The 14,464-nt window shown below is 34.3% G+C and overlaps 1 long non-coding RNA gene across 1 annotated transcript; it reads right to left on the bottom strand.

Annotated features, from left to right (window-relative positions):
* Positions 1–1,753: 1,753 nt before the first annotated feature.
* LOC147410439 (uncharacterized) lies at positions 1,754–6,909 on the bottom strand. Its single transcript, XR_015176690.1, has 4 exons — positions 6,652–6,909; positions 6,290–6,313; positions 5,056–5,141; positions 1,754–3,668 (listed from the first exon to the last, which is right to left on the bottom strand). It is a non-coding gene; the product is annotated as an uncharacterized LOC147410439 (long non-coding RNA).
* Positions 6,910–14,464: the final 7,555 nt, after the last annotated feature.

Raw genomic sequence — 14,464 nt, forward strand, 5'->3', positions numbered from 1 at the left:
TTTGTGGGGTTCATTTTATTTCTTTTACTCTTCACTCCTTCTAACATTACTATATATATATTATTATCTATTTTAATTTACTTTATTATTTTTCATATTTTACCATTTTAACCTTAAAATTCTTTAATGATACCCTTTTAATTTTTTTTTTCTTTCACATCTACGCATTTAACACTCCCATCAAACAATAGTTTTGTGTTTTTTGAGTTAGGATAAATGTCTCTTCAACTACAGTTTTGTGGTTAGACAAATGTCTCATCAAATCTACACAACACTTTTTTGTCTTTCCTCTTCACTCCCTCTAAATTTTGAATTTAACATATCCTTCAGAAATTTCAATAACAACGATAGGGCCCATTTTTGTGGTGCCCTCTTTATTTTCTTTACTCTTCACTCCTATCTTTATTATATTTTTTTCCCCTTTAACCCTCCCATCAACCTATAGTTTTTTAGGGTCCACTTAATTATCCCTTTAACAACTGAATTGTTACAATTTTGTATTTTTTGAGTTGTTGATAATTGTCCCCTTAGCTACAATTTTTTCGTTAAATAAATACCTAATCAACCTACACCACACTTTTTTGTTTCTCATCTTTACTCCTAACTTTATTATATCTCCTCTTTAATCTATTTTATTATTATTTTATACCTCTTAACTTCAAAAAATTTACTGTATTTTTTTCTTTTACCTTTTTAGTCCACTTTATTATTTTTAATCTTTTCCCTTTTAATCTCAAATTTTTTTTATAATACCCTCTAACTTTATTTTTTTCGCTTTCACTCCTTAATCCGACTTTAGGGCCAACAATGCTACATTTTTTGTGTCTATGTGTGGGGTGAGGTGGGGGGAATAAGTCTCCTATCAAGCTATAATTAGGTGAGGTCCACTTCATTTTCTTTACCCTTCACACCTAACTTTACTATATTTCTTTCTTTCTTACCCCTTTCAACTTACTTTATTGTTTTTTATATTTTACCTCTTTAACCTTAAAATTCTTTAATAGTATCATTTCAATTTTATTTTTTACACTTTTACCCCCTCAATCCTCCAATCAAGTTATGGTTTTGTGGTACCCATATTATTTTCTTTACACATGCCCCTATAACTTTCCTACATTTTCTCGTTTACCCCCTTAACCCATTTTATTGTTTTTTATCTTTTATCTCTTTAACCTTAAATTTTTTCAACAATACCTCTTCAATTTTTTTTTAATACTTTTACCCCCTTAACCCAAGAGAGGATGTCCATGTTGTAGAGTTATATTTGAGTTAGAATTCTATTAAATAGAGTTATTATTTAATTAGAACTTTATTAGAGTTTTGACTTTTGGTCTTATTTGATTGACTTTAAAATTTTGACTTTAGTCTTAATTGATTGACTTTCATATCTTGACTTTAGTCTTGTTTAATTGACTTTAATTTTGACTTTAGTCTTACTTGATTGAATTGAATACCTTGACTTTAGTCTTGCTTGATTGACTTTAATTTTTTGGAGAACCCCCCTCTATTATATATTTAATTCTTTGGACCCCAAATGGAGGGGTCCTTGAAGAAATATCTTGGCAACCTCAACAATTTTACCTGAGAGCCTGATTGATTGAATTTTTTAGTTTAAAATTTTAAATTAATTTTATTAATGTTTCAATTTAATTATTTAATATTTTATTTATTAATTTCGAAATTTTCAATTATAAAATTTATGAAATTATCGTTTTGCCCTCAAAGAGGATTTTCGCGTTTTAAGTCGGTTTTTTATGTTCTAGGATGTTTTAGAATCGATTTTTCGTAAGGAATTCAATAAAAATATTGGTTTGTGTCATTTATGAAATTTTTTATGTGAAATGGTCGTGAACTTTATGAGGGGCATTTTTGTAATTTTATCAAATTCTGTGAAAATTAGCAAAATGATTTATTTGGTTTCGATTTGTTGTTTTATGTGTTCGAAAGATTTTTTCTAAGCATAACGTAAGCTCTAGGGATATTTTAAGGTTAGGGATATTTTGGTAATGTGGTCATTTTTTAGTGATTTTTATAGTGAAACTTCTTTTTGTTTGAAAAATGATGATTTCTAAACTTTTGGGGTTATATTTTCCTAGCGTAGCGTGGTTTCTACAGTTATGTTAATTTGAGATACCTCATTCTGATTTTTGAAACATATCTGGTAACAAAATAAAGTATTAGAATAATCATCCATCATTGGAAACCGTTGCAATCGGGTTGACGAGTTGATTAATCAGGCGAGTGCAAAATGGGGTGGCTATAACCAGTTGTACGAACCAAATACGGAGGTCCAAAGTCAGCATCAAGATCACCAAACACTCCCCAAGGAAAATGAAGTCCAACCCACCCAAACAAGTAATGAAGGGGACAATAACTCCTGGAAGCACCTACAACTATTTATGTTTTCATACCCCAATAGGTCTGAGTTAAACCTTTGTATAAACAACACAAAAGTACAAGTACCAAGCTGAATGTAGTACCTAGGGCCATCAATGCTGCTACCTTAAAAGTATCTGAATGAATAACATCACTATCCTCGCAAGGGAGAACAAAACGACATAACCACAATGAGAGATATGCACCTATCATGGCTTCATCTTCAACATTCTGATTTACAGGAAAATCGAGTCTGATAAATAGATATTTTTCCCTCTTTACGACCCCCCTTAGCCAAAGTAACCTGAGAAGAAAAATGTCTTCGTAATTTTGTTCTAAGATGCTGACGGTCACGATGATCAAAGTAAAAGGATTTTGCTATCTCTTTATACTCTACCGTCAAACGATGATTAGAAATCCATTCAGCTTTGGTGTACTAGAAATCAAGCCATTTACTATGACTAACACAATCACTTTTCTTTTCAAAAATTAGTAAAGCATACGCTTTGAATAGATACTGGCAAGAAAGAGGAAGTCTTGAAACACCGTTGCAACCCATGAGTTCATAAAAAGTAGGCACCACCTCTTCATAATACTCACCCGTGATAGAAAGCCCAGAAATCTTCTACATTTCCCATAAAGAAATGCCAACTTCCTCACGACTCGTTACAAAAGTGTTAGTCTCGGGACACCAAAACTCACATAAAGCTCGATACATGCTGTTAGGACGACTGTACTCCTTACTAGCTGCAAATATAACTTCACCAAGGGAAGCTGTTGACTTTTTACTCTGTAGTTTATGGCTCACATTCAAGCTCCAGTCCCAAAAACCACTGAGATATCGAATGTCGCCTCAAAGTTCAATATATGAATCCCATCAAGTAAAATATTATATGATTTTCTATGTCAAAATAGCCTGTTGACAATTGCGAGCTTGGTCATGATGTCGAGGATGACATAAAGATACTGACGCTCCGTGTCAATCTCATCTCTAAGGAATAAGTCAGCTGTTGGAGAATATTCACTAAAAGCTGTCATATCAAGTGATGTGTCCCTTTTTGTATCTTGCGCCTTCAAAGGACTAGTCATCGGTGTGCGCACAACAAACTTCAGCTCCACGGATGAAATGTTCCCTCTTCTTGAATAATCGATTATCATAACATGGGAAAAACAAAGTCATTTTCCCTTTTGAGAAGGATTTACAGGATCATCTACCCAACCTTCATGTGGTAAGCTCCGTTTGGAATGATTTTTGTTCCTTAGACCTTTGGAAAGAATGTCCCTTGCCAATTCTGCGAAATTCAAAAAAAAAAAAAAAAAGGGACTGAATACACATGTTTAAAAAATATAAAATAAATAACATGTCTCATTAAGTATGAGGGTCGCATTGATTAGAGATATATAAGGGTATGAATAAAAAAAAAGGTCATCATGCTCAATAATGTTTTGGCGCTAGAGTTTGACCAATTGACTGTACAAATAATTTGTTGCATGGTTCTTCTAGCCAGTTGACATTTGTCACTCAGTTGACGTTGTCCATTCCTAAGCACTACTAATGAACAGCTACTTTAGAGATTGGCTAACTAGCTGGACAAATAGGTCGTCGCATAGTTCTGCTTCATATACAGATCTAGAGTCTTATGATTCTTTTAGCCAGTTGGCGTTATCACCTCCTAAGTACCACTAATGAATAACTGCGTTAGAGATTGGCTAACTAGTTAGCCAAATAGTTTGTCGCATGGTTCTTCTACGTATACAAATCTTGTGTTCTGTGATTCTACAAGTCAATTGACGTTTGTTAGTCAGTTGATGTTATCCACTCTTAAGTACTACTGATGAACAACTGCTTTAGAGATTGGCCAACTAGCTCGACAAATAGATCGTCGCATGGTTCTGATGCATATACAAATCTAGAGTCTCGTGATTTTTTTAGCCAGTTGACGTTTGTCAGTCAGTTGGCGTGATCACCTCCTAAGCACTACTGATGAACAGTTACGCTAGAGATTGGCCAACTAGTTGGACAAATAGTTCGTCGCATGATTCTTCTATGTATACAAATCTTGTATCCCGTGATTCTACAAACCAGTTGACGTTATCACCTCCTAAGCACTACTGATGGACAGCTGTACTAGAGATTGGCCAACTAGTTAGACAATAGTTCTTCGCATGGTTCTTCTGCATATACAAATCTTGTGTCCCGTGATTCTGCAAGTCAGCTAACGTTTGTCAGCCAGTTGATGTCGTCACCTCTTAAGTACTACTGATAAAAAGCTACGCTAGATATTGGCCAACCAGCTAAACAAATAGTTCGTCGCATGGTTCTTCTGTGTATACAAATCTTGCGTCCCGTGATTCTGCAAACCAATTGATGTTTGTCAGCTAGTTGGCGTTGTCACCTCCTAAGCACTACTGATGAACAGTTATGCTAGAGATTGGCTAAGTAGCTGGACAAATATTTGTCCCATGGTTCTTCTACGTGTACATCGTTTATCATGCAATATTTTTAACAAGTCAACATTGTCTACCACTAAGCAGATTAACAAACAGATGCCCCAAAAATTGGCCAACAAGGGTTATAAGTTTTCGATTTGTAATTCTTGCTACAATTCCTATAAAAAAAGGGATATGCGAAGATGATAAAGTTCAAAAAAATTGGGAAGGAATGACTAAGGTCCATACCTTCCTATGGTTTCAAAGCTGTAGCTGGGTTGCAATTGATTCAAAAGAATCAGATCGTTGTATTAATATTATTGATAGACTTGGATCTGTAAAAAAGAAAAAAGAGAAATTTCAATATTAATTCATCCACAAGTTCTAAAAAAATAAAGGGGCAAGACCCAATGAGAAAAAGAGACAAAGTAACCAAAGTTGGAATCAATTCAAGAAGGGTATTATATATACTCAAGACCTCTATCCATATTGTTCAACACACCTTTAAAAAAAAAATGTTTGTTATACTTTAGTGGAAGTTACTGAATCATGGGTGGCTAGACGATGTTTTCATTGAATTAAAAAAAAATTTAGAGATGTGGCAAAGAAAACACCTACAGAATCAAGTTTCTTGTCAAATTAATCAATATTATTTGACTTGAATTGATTAATCAGCAAAAGAATTTTCTTCTCCATCAATTATAATGACTCAGACAAAGAATCACACTCATTGAGTCCAAAAAAGACCACTCCCTCCAAAATTTACATGGAAATTTTTTTTTTTTCGGAAGAAACTTGATGGGTTGGTAGCCTCAACAAGACCCCCAATTTTATTAGGGTCGTGGGTCTACAAAGATTTTGATATATTGGCAATCCAAGTCCTAAGTTAAGGTTCGATGTTGAATAATGAGTTCCTTTCCAAAAGTCTGAAAATTTTTGGGATATCAATGAAGTAATCATGAGCATACCACAAGTAGAGAACATGATTAAAATTCAGAATTTTGTGCACGTGTGCATATGGGTCATGTGGCAGCAGAGACAACATAGAATAAAATTCAGATCTCAAAATTTAGATCTCAAAACAGAAGGGGCTGCTCTTGGTGGTATAAAGACATTGGCAAAAAAAAAAAAAATGCATGGAAAGACTTTGGCAGCCCCTGTTGGTTCAACAATGCATGGACACCTAAGACTATTCCAATGGAGGTGCCCCCACCATACAAAGCACTAACATGCGATGCGAAGAATCTACTTTTTGAAGAGGGCATGGAAGTAAAAAAATGGGGACTGAGAATTTTTTTTTTCTGATTTACTAACAGTGAAAAAAATAAAAAACAGCCCAAATCTTGTTATAAGATTACAGATTGATGAAAGGAAGCTTCAACTTTTAGATTGATCTTCAAGCACGTGTAAGAGATGAAATTGTTCGACAACAACAAGATAAATAAGAAGATAAAAAATAAAACGTGGTAGTAAAAGGACCTACCCACTGATGTTTCTTCCTTCGAATCTGATAATAAAAAAAATAAAAAAAATTCAGCAAAAGAAAAAATAGACGAGTCGGTCTTGAAACCATGAAATCTAAGAGACGGTTTTCATGGGTTTTTGATCTCTCTCTCTCGCTCTATGTGTGTGTTTGAAGGATGTGAGTTTCGATATCTTTGATTCTCAAACGAAGAACTCAAAAGCAAATATCAAGATGTTTGATGTTAAAGATCTGGTTATTAATTCCTAACGTGGAGGTTGCTGCCCATGTTTTGGGCAAAAAGAAACAAAAAATGTTTTGGGCAAAAAGAAAAAAAAAAAAAAAAAATTTAAAGAAGAAGAAGTAGAAGAAGAGGAGGGTACCTGTGGGCATGTAGTAGTCCAAGAATCGATGTGTTGTTGCAAATCCCTTCAAGAATCAGCCATTAATAGCAGAAAGATCGAAAGATATTCGTCTAACCGACTCGATCGGTTTGTAGAAGAAGAAGTCCTTGTTGGACACAGTTGTGGGGGGTAAAGACGTGAAGAAGAAGAGAAGAAAAGAAGGTTTGAGAGAGAGGAAACGACCGAGAGTCGCTGTTATTCCCCAAAGAGCAAGAGAGAACGCATTGATTTGTCGAACTCTCAAGAACATGCTGAACCATAGAAGAGATTTTGGGTTTTTAGTTTGTTATAACTTATATCGGCACCCTAACATTTTACTTCTTAAACAGCAACTCTCTATTGACACCCCAGTTTTTAATTGTTAAGCCTCAAAACGGTTTACACAACCGCCAAAAATAAGAATAAAAAATTGGTAAAAAAAAAACATAAAGAGAAGGATAGTAAGCTACGCTTACTAACTTGGTAATATTCAAATCTTGCTAAGGGATTTTGAGGTCACTTTGGGTTCATATAAAATATGATCTAACATCTCATGCTTGTAGATCATAAAATTCTACGAGCCAAATAAAATTCTCCATTGAATTTTAATTCTAAGTTGTGGAGTTCGATGGAAATTCGATAGCCACTCATTTCTTTAAAACCTTGGATTAGGCTAAATAAGAAATATTTTTCCTTGAATCTAAGTTTTCTTCATGAAATGTAGAGCTTTGTGGTTTTGAATTGCTAATATGATTTGATCTCAAGGACCTTTAGTAAAAATAAAATCTTAATATGTGAGTAAGAAAATAGGCATGGGGAAAAGAATCGAGAAAAGGATTAAAAAGACTACTCCTCATACTTGGTTGATTTCTCCTAAAGCTCCAACCACCATTAATTATAAGCATGATCAATGATGCCCTGCCTTTTGCTTCGCTTCAAACTACGCATCATTGAGGGGGCATTTGTAGGTATCAAAATTTAAACGGGCCCCCTGTAGCCTTTTAAGTTAACAAAAAGCCCACCAAATCAAAATTGAGCCCACAAATCTAAATTGGGGGTCTGTAAATCAGGACAGACCTCATATGGTTCGGGTTTGGATTTTCGTAGATAAAACCCATAACCCAACAAATCCAAGTAATCCATATTAAATATTAGGCCTTATACTTAAATAAATGAGTTTGGCCCAATAATAATCCATAGAATCCTTAAATGGGATTTAGACAAATTTAGTCTCTTAAACAAATCAATTAAACTTCTTTAAGTTGAGGTATAATAGGAAAGCTAAATTACCTTTAAGTCTATAAATACAAGAGCCTCTCTCATTGAGAGAGGATCTGGATCACTTTCTCTCAAAAGACAGAAGCTCTCCCTCTAGAGAAAAAGAAGCTCTCAAGCCCTTCTCCAAAGACAAAGCAAGGTTCTTCAGAGATCCGAACTTCGACTAAAGAGAAGATCAAGTATAAAGCCCTTCTCTGAATGTCAAGAAAATCTTCTCAACCGATAAAGCGGGAAGCCCGGAGAGAAGAAAATCTACAGAAGCCTCTACAGAAGATCAAGCACAAAGCAAAGCTACCGTCAAAACAATCTTCTCAGTCGATAAAGTGTGAAGCACGGAGAGAAGAAAAGCTACATACATCATCATCACTATTTTGTATTTGACTATTAATCAGAAGAAACATTGAGATCTATATCTCCTTTTTATCAAAAATCAATAAAATCTTTTACGATCATATTTCACAAATCTTGAGGTAGATCTATTGAAATTTATTATTGACAAGGACCTTGGTGATGAGGCGGTTATTATCCATGTTGGAAGTGACGAATCTTACGTAGAGACTGCCCTCCAAGACTGTTAGGATCTCAGTGCCTCGGGGATGTGTGTGGGGTGGGTTGAGACCATAGGGTGCAAAGTCTATGCAAGCCATGGAAATCCCAAGGGTGTTGAAACCAGCTATTCGTTCAACATTAGCTGGAGTTACAATGAATCCGAGTTGGTTCGCTGTATTTCCATGTATATTGAGCCCGAAAAGAAAGAAATCCTCAGTTGTTGCATGCTTGGGATCCTTGCAGAATTTCCCATTCACAAACACTGCAATTTAAAATTAACTAAGCATCTGTCAATATGATCACCTAAAATAATTACAATAAAATAAAACAAGAAGATTATGATTTGGTGTAATATATATAAAACCAAAATTAGACCAAATATTTTTCAATATATGAGTCAGAAATTTTGGAATGGGCTGATTTTTTTTTTTTTAAGATGATCTCTATGATGAGGACATCATCCTCACAAGAAATCAGCCCAATCTGAAACTTTTAACCCCATCAAAAGTGGTTTAGAATTGTGAACCATCATTTTTTTGTCTTTAATTTATAAATCACTTTTGATTGGGTTTGAAGTTTCATAATTAGCTGATATTTTGTGAGGATGATCTCCTCACGATAGAGATCATCCTCACGAAAAATGAGCCCAATCCAAAAGTTTTAAACGATAGAGGACAAATTTTGTCTCCCTGATGTTGTTTGATGAATGGGACACGCACGCGCCCACACACACACACACACACACACACACACACACACACATATATATATATATATATATATATATATATATATATATATATATTATATATATATATATATATATATATATATATAGATATATATATATATATATATATGTATATGAAAAAGAAGAGAAGGAGTACCATCATCCTCAGGTTCATCGATGGCAACACAAAAGTCTTGTAGGGGACTTGGATCAGAGGCAAAGGTGGGGGATGAAAGTGAGGCAAAGAGAACAAAAACTACAAACGATTGAAAACCCATTATCTTCTGTCTTAATTCTTTCACTCAATGTTCTTAGTGGTGAATTCTAATACTATAACCATGTGTATGTATAGAGAGATTGAGAAAATTTATTGAAATGGTCTTATATATTTTTTGCCATTTTGTCCAAGGTAGATGGTAGAAAGACTTTTTAAAGTCTTCAAAAACACTAAACTAATATACAGATTATCTGTTTGAATCATTAAATCAAATTTTTAGTGCCTAAGTATAGACCTAATCCAATTTAGGTTTTTTGATAGGTGGTTTCAACATTAGACAAGTTTTGTGATAGAGTGACACAAGAATTGAAAACATGAAATTATGTTCACTAAAACACAAGATCCAACTATAGATAAAGACATATTCCAAGGGTATATATATATGTATTCAGGTAAATCTCAATCATTCGATTTCATGTATTTTTTTTTATTTTTTTTATTGATAAGCTGGGTTTAAAGGGACCCCTCCCTAAAAATAAAACACTTCTAACAAGTGTAGATACAAGATGAATCTTCTTCTACAATTATTAAAAGATCTTGAGGAATATTGGAACTATCCTGAATTATAAAAAAATCATCCGAAACAACCCCTAATTTAGCTAGAAAATCTGCTGCCCTGTTTGCTTCTCTCCATTAGAATTCAAAATCACATTCATCAAACTCTTGACATTGATTTGTGATCTCCATTAGTGTCTCTACATACTTCCATGACGGACTAAACTCTCCCTTTATGCACTTGATAGAATACATCGAATCTGATGAGATCATAACCCATTTGAACTCCTTCATTCGTGCAAACTACATCGCTTCTGTAGACACCCCATTTTTGCACTCTCCTGATTAATCAACTCGTCAACCCGATCGCAAAGGTTCCCAATGATGGATGTTTATTCCAATGCTTCATTTTGTTACCCGATATGTTTCAGAAATCCGGATGAGGTATCTCGAACTGACAAAACTTAGAAACCACGCTACACTAGGAAAATACGACCCCAGAAACATAGAAATCATCATTTTGCAAACCAAAAAGAAGCTTCACGATAAAAATCACTAAAAATGACCAAATTATCAAAATACCCCTAACATCAAAACAACCCTAGAGCCTACATTACGCTTAGGAAAATCCATTCAAACACATAAAACAACAAATCGAAACAAATAAATCATTTCACCAATTTTCACAAAATTTGACAAAATTACGAAAATACCCCTCATAAAATTCACGATCATTTCACACAAAAAATTTCATAAATGATAAAAATCAATTTTTTCATTGAATTCATTATGAGAAACTGATTCTAAAACATCCTAGAACATTAAAAAATAACTTAAAACGTAAAAAATCCTCTCCAAGGGTAAAACGGTAATTTCACAATTTTAATAATTAAAAATTTTGAAATTAATAAATAAATCATTAAATAATGTAAAGTAAAACATTAATAAAATTAATTATAAAATTTAAACCAAAAAATTGATCAATCAGGCTTTCAAGAAAAATTGTTGATGGTTCGCAAGATATTTCTTTAAGGACCCCTCCATTTGGGGGTCCAAAGAATCAAAGATATAATAGAGGGGGGTTCTCCAAAAATTTAAAGTAAATCAAGCAAGACTAAAGTCAAGATATTAAAGTCAATCAAATAAGGCTAAAGTCAAAATTAAAGTCAATTAAGTAAGACTAGAGTCAAGTATTAAAGTCAATCTCATAAGACTAAGGTCAAAACCCTAAATCAAAACTCTAATCTAAACTAATCAAGTCAATCTCATAAGACTAAGGTCAAAATCCTAAATCAAAACCCTAATCTAAACTAATCAAGTCAATCTCATAAGACTAAAGTCAAAACCCTAAAACCCTAAAGACTAAGTCAAAACCCTAATTGAAACCCTAAAAGAAACCCTAATCAAACCCTAATGCTTCTAAAAACTTTATAAATAGGAGCCTCCACACCCTATTTTCGTATCAAAGAAAAAACCCTAGAAAAAGTAGGTAAAGAAGCCTCCACAACTTCCCCAAAACCCTAATTTTGGAGCCCCAACTCCTTCCCTAACACCCCTACTTCGATTTTAGCCTAAAAAACACCCAAAAATCTCTCAAAAACATCACAAAAATCCACAACAAATTCGAAGCACCCAGATCCAATAAGGAGATACCTTACCTCGGAGATCAGGAATCAGATCCGGAGATAGAACGAAGTAAGGAATACGGTACAAGGAGCCGTTTTCACCAGATCTAAGGGAATAACACTTTTGCAGATCGAAGGTAAGATTTTTCATTATTTTTTTAATCTAGGTTTGTCATTAGCAATGTAGATTTATTTGGGATAAGTAGAGACCGGCAATGGCCGGGCGGGGTTGGTGCCTAACACCTTCCAACCCCGTAACATGATCCCCGGATTCAGATTTTCTGTAGTAGATTAGTTCATTATCCGTTTTAGAGTCAGTTTGGTTCCTAGACCATAATAACTAGGTGGCGACTCCCAAACCTCAAGGGTCAAAAACGGATCCGCACACCCCGCGGATAGAGGGCGCTTTCAGTGGCGACTCCGCTGGGGACTCATTGAGAATCAAACTTGAAAAGCCCCAAGTATGGGAACATTGCCGATGACCTAGTTTTTTTTTTTTAATTCTTAGTTAGTTTCTTTTGTTTGCTTATCATTTTTTTTTATTATTATTCTTGTCGGTCCGATCATTAACCATTCGATTCTAGTCATAATACCTTGATCCAACATTTTTTTTTTATGGTTTAATTAAGGGCCGCCCGGAGTGACTTTAAATAATGCGAAATTTGAAGGTGATGATTACATTGAGGATGGGATAATGATCATTGGGTTATGGTTATTATTATTATTCTTTATTTTTTTTTCTTTGGGTTAATTTGCTTTTCGATAATATATTTATTTAGTTTTTTTTAGGAATCTATTTTTTTTTTCCCTTTGGATATGTCATGGTCCTTGGACAATTTTATTATTAGTTTTTGTTTTTGGTGAAAAAAAAAAAAAGTAGGGATTTTTGAGTTGCTATCAACGACAGCAACATACATGGCTGGAAAATTATCTTTTAAAAGGGTGTTAGTGATAACAATGGGTTTTTACTAGTACACCCTTAATGATTCTAATTTAAGGAGGGGTGTGCTTGTAGTAAAAAGTCGTTTTTGATCCAATTTATGTCATCTTCTTCAGCGTCTTCATCAAAGACCGTGTGTAACGATTTAACGCCTCTATACAGATCGGTTTAGGGCTGTTAAATCTGATCGATGTTGTTTGAGATAGAGATGCAAAGTGTCGAATCCACAACCCCTTTAAAATCTGATTAATTTCGAGCGGTTTTTGTTGAAAAATCGATGCCTCCTTGGTTGATCGAAGAAGTTTGGAGTCGCTGGTTTTGATTGGCAGAGGACCTTTGGTTCAAAAGTGAAGTAATGGATCTTGTTCGTAGCATCGATTTTCTCTTTTGATTAGTTTCTTCCGAAGTTTGTTTTGAATTTTCGACTGAAAATTCCTTTTGAAACCTAGTTTTTTTATATAAAAAAAAAAAGGAAATTGATCTCTGTGCATCTAGTTCCATCGTCTTCAACAAGGACTGATCGATCCAAGTGGAAAACCGATCGATTTGGCAAAGCCGATCATTTTAGATCCTTTGTCCTAATCAGTCCACGATCCTTCCCCACGAAGAGGATGTCTGATTCTTCCTCAGGAAGCTTCGTATCATCAACCAACTCGAGCAATAGTTCTGTCGGATTTTCTTTTTCGTTTTCATCTGTCAAAGAATTTCTGAAGTTTTAATCGATGGAAACCTCGATTTGAAGCAAGAGAGGAAGATCCCAATCAGTGATAAACGAAGAACCATTAAAAATTTGATTTTGGGTTTCGAACTCGAATCGAGAACCCATTGGTATTTTCGTTTCCAATCAGCTTTTAACACAAAGATCTTGCGACCATTAAATTGACCATGGATGAAGTCACGGCTCATGGAGTCTGTGGGGACAGTTCCACTTTGATCTTGAGCTAAACAAGCCGCTAATGGCAGCGGGTTCCTGAAATTACAGGAAATTAGTGATAAATGAGGGACTTTAAATCGGCCAAACTGACTTCAAACCGATTGGATTGTGAAGATCGATCATTCTCTGTTTTTTTAAAAAATGTTGTTGACAAATATGGTTGAAAATCGTTGGAGAAAATGATGTGCAGGATAAGTAAACTTCTCGTTTTGCTAAAGCCACACCCTTTTTATTAAATACAATGACCATTTGTTATGTTGACAGCACCCTACCATACCAAGTCGCCTTTTGTTTTGTTTTATTTTTATTTTTTTTTAATTTTTTTACTGTTTTTGCTTGTTATCCTTTTAATGGTTTTTCTATAAAAAAAAAATGTGTTCCTCTAAGTTTGTTTTTAAATCAAAAAAAAAAAAAAGAAGAAATCAATTTGTTTCTTAAATGTCTCATTCTTTTATTTTTCCCTATCTCAATTGGTTTAAAAATCATCATAATTACTTAGCCCAACGATTGTCATTTCATTCTCAATCCAATATCCTCGAAAATATTAATTTGATTAAGGTCACCCCAAAACGACCTTTGGTTGGACTATAAAAATTACAAAATCATGCTTATTGCAATGATCGGATTTAATTCATTATCATATGCCATATTTATTGATTAATTTACTATGACCTTGCTTGAGATACATGATTGATGTTGATCGTAATGTTAATGTGCTTATGTGATGGGAATAATGTGATCTTAATTGAATATTCATATGATTTGAATGATTTTGGTTTTGATTAAATGTATGATGGTATGATCAGGCCCATGGGCCCAATTTGTTTGAGAAAACCCCGGGCACACCCCACCCTGTTTTGCACACACCACATGCACGTTTACCGTTTTATCCACTTACACGTCCTATATAGCCAACATGGCACTAGTGCGTGGCCCGATCTCTTCGGAGATGCGACGTCATTCATGAAAACCACAACTTTAGTCA

This window comes from Akebia trifoliata, chromosome 1 (assembly GCF_017979445.1).
Source record: "Akebia trifoliata isolate Shusen 1 chromosome 1, ASM1797944v1, whole genome shotgun sequence".
Taxonomy (NCBI): domain Eukaryota; kingdom Viridiplantae; phylum Streptophyta; class Magnoliopsida; order Ranunculales; family Lardizabalaceae; genus Akebia; species Akebia trifoliata.